The sequence below is a fragment of the Rutidosis leptorrhynchoides genome, chromosome 10, assembly GCF_046630445.1.
Source record: "Rutidosis leptorrhynchoides isolate AG116_Rl617_1_P2 chromosome 10, CSIRO_AGI_Rlap_v1, whole genome shotgun sequence".
NCBI lineage: Eukaryota > Viridiplantae > Streptophyta > Magnoliopsida > Asterales > Asteraceae > Rutidosis > Rutidosis leptorrhynchoides.
Window position 1 is genome coordinate 280,531,889 of NC_092342.1, and position 2,903 is coordinate 280,534,791.

The 2,903-nt window shown below is 35.3% G+C and overlaps 1 non-coding gene across 1 annotated transcript; it reads right to left on the reverse strand.

Moving 5' to 3' along the window:
* Positions 1-1,055: 1,055 nt before the first annotated feature.
* Positions 1,056-1,162, reverse strand: LOC139873735 (small nucleolar RNA R71). Its single transcript, XR_011767460.1, has one exon. It is a non-coding gene; the product is annotated as a small nucleolar RNA R71 (small nucleolar RNA).
* Positions 1,163-2,903: the final 1,741 nt, after the last annotated feature.

The following is a 2,903-nucleotide window of genomic DNA, read 5'->3' on the forward strand; positions in this document are numbered from 1 at the left end:
GACTGTTTGTTTTTCGATATTTTTTTTTGACCTTTTATTTTTCGACATTTTTCGATGCACTCTTTTTCTTTCTTATTTCTCGACGCTCTAGTTTTTAGGACATAGATTTTTATCTCTAAAATTTCAAAACGAAAAATTATTTTAAGTGGTTAAATTAATAGACATCCAAAATTTTCTGGTTCGTAGTAATAGTTGGATTTGTTAGTGGCGAGTTGTGGGCTTCCGATTTAAAGGGTCTTGGCTACCTGCTGCATCTATTGGCTATTCGAAACGTGGGCAAAATCAGAAAAGTCTATTAATTTGATAACTTATATAATTTTTTTTATCTTTTATAACTAATAAGATATTCAGTGAATGCACCGAGCAAAACATTCACCACCTTTCATACGTTCATCACCTGTAACTTGATAAAGACATCTAGCCAATATTATCGCCGTTGATTTTTCTTTAGAATCATCATCTAGTCGACCAAGTACTCCAATTCAAATTTTCGATAATCCATTTTTTGAACCCGACCTCACAATTGAGAATCCGGAGGATATTCAGGGACAATTCAGAGATTCTGAACCACTAATCATTCCTCCTGAACCACAAATCACTCATCCAGAAATTGTCGAGGAAGAAACCATTAAGTCAGAATCCTCTAGTGATTCAGATTCAATAAATTTAATCATGAAAATCTTGAACCTCTAAGTATGGAAGACCGAATGAGAGCTAAACGCACTGGTCAAGGTCACGCAATTACTCAACCAGACATTAATGTGCCAGATTATGAAATAAAAGGACAAATCCTACACATGGTAACTAATCAATGCCAATTTAGTGGTGCGCCGAAGGAAGATCCAAATGAACATCTTCGTACCTTTAATAGGATTTGTACTCTATTTAAAATCCGAGAAGTGGAGGATGAACAGATATATCTCATGTTATTTCCCTGGACTTTAAAGGGAGATGCCAAAGATTGGTTAGAATCGTTATCTGAAGGGGCGATTGATACATGGGATGTTTTAGTTGAAAATTTTCTTAAACAATTCTTTCCGACATCTAAAGCCGTGAGACTTCAAGGAGAAATTGTTACGTTCACACAAAAGCCAAATGAAACTCTATATGAAGCATGTACAAGATTTAGAAAGTTGTTAAGAGGATGTCCGCAACATGGTTTAGACACTTATCAAATAGTACAAATATTCTACCAAGGATGCGACATCACTACACGCAAAGACATCGATATAGCAGCTGGTGGTTCTATTATGAAGAAAACCGCAACTGAAGCTTACAAAATTATTGATAACACTGCTTCCCACTCACATGAGTGGCACCAAGAAAAAGATATCGTTAGATCATCTAAAGCGGCTAGAGCCGATTCTAGCCATGACTTCGATTCCATTTCCGCAAAGATAGATGATGTCGAGAGACGAATGGAAAAGATGACTAAAGATATTCACTCAATATGAATTAGTTGTGAGCAGTGTGGAGGACCACATTTGACAAAAGATTGTCTCAGTATTGAACAAACAATGGAACAAAGAGAGAATGTTTCATACATGAACCAAAGGCCTGGAAATAATTATCAGAATAATTATCAACCGCCAAGACCAATCTACAATCAAAATCAGAATTATAACCGAAATGTTCCATACAACAATCAACAAGGTCCTAGCAATCAACAAGTATCCAATAATACTTACAATCAGCAAAGACCTATTTTTCCAATTAAACCACCACAAACCGATGATAAAAAGCCAAATTTAGAAGACATGATGTCGAAGCTAGTTGAATCTCAAACTCAATTTTTCACATCTTAGAAACAAATCAATGAACAAAATGCCCAAGAATTTAGAAATCAACAAGCTTCAATCCAAAATCTGGAACAAGAAGTAAGTAACCTAGCAAGGTTGATAGGTGAAAGAAAACCAGAGAGTCTACCTAGCGATACAAATGCTAACCCCAGGAATGAAACAGCTAAAGCCATTACCACAAGAAGTGGTATTACGCTTAAACCACCAGAAATACCTGTAATTTCTGATGATGCTATTCCTACTTCACAAGAACCACTGCCTGAGCAAGAAAAAGAAAAAGAACTGGTAGTTGAAAAGGTTAATGAAGATAACACAGTTAAGGCTAAACCTTATGTTAAACCATACCAACCACCACTTCCTTACCCAAGTAAAATAAGAAAAGAAATACTTGAAGCCGAGCAATCCAAATTATTGGATATGTTTAAACAAATAAATGTAAATCTTTCTTTTATTGATGTGATTTCAGGAATGCCTAGATATGCTAAATTTCTGAAAGATCTAATCACAAATAGAAAGATAATGGAAGAACTCTCGGCTGTTACAATGAATGCTAATTGTTCTGCAGTGCTGTTAAATAAGATACCAGAAAAATTATCTGATCCAGGAAGTTTCACAATTCCATGTTTTCTAGGTAGTCTTAGTTCAATAGAATCATTGGCAGACTTAGGTGCTAGTATAAATTTAATGCCGTATTCACTATACACTAAACTAGACCTTAGAGATTTGAAACCAACACGAATAAGCATACAACTAGCCGATCGATCAGTAAAATATCCTAGAGGGATAATGGAGAACATGCTAGTTAAAGTTGGTACTTTAGTATTTCTAGTAGATTTTGTTATTCTGGACATGGAAGAAGATTCTCGAGTTCCTCTCATATTAGGAAGACCATTCTTAAACACGGCTAAAGCAATAATAGACGTGTTCGGTAAGAAACTGACCCTAAGTATAGAGGACAAGAGTGTTACCTTTTCTGTTGATAGAGCCATGCAACAACCGCAATCTGCAGATGATACATGTTATTATATTCAAACTATAGATTTACATGCAGAATTGTTAGAAGAATTTCCAGAATTACAAGGAACAGGAGAATGTTCTTTAGGA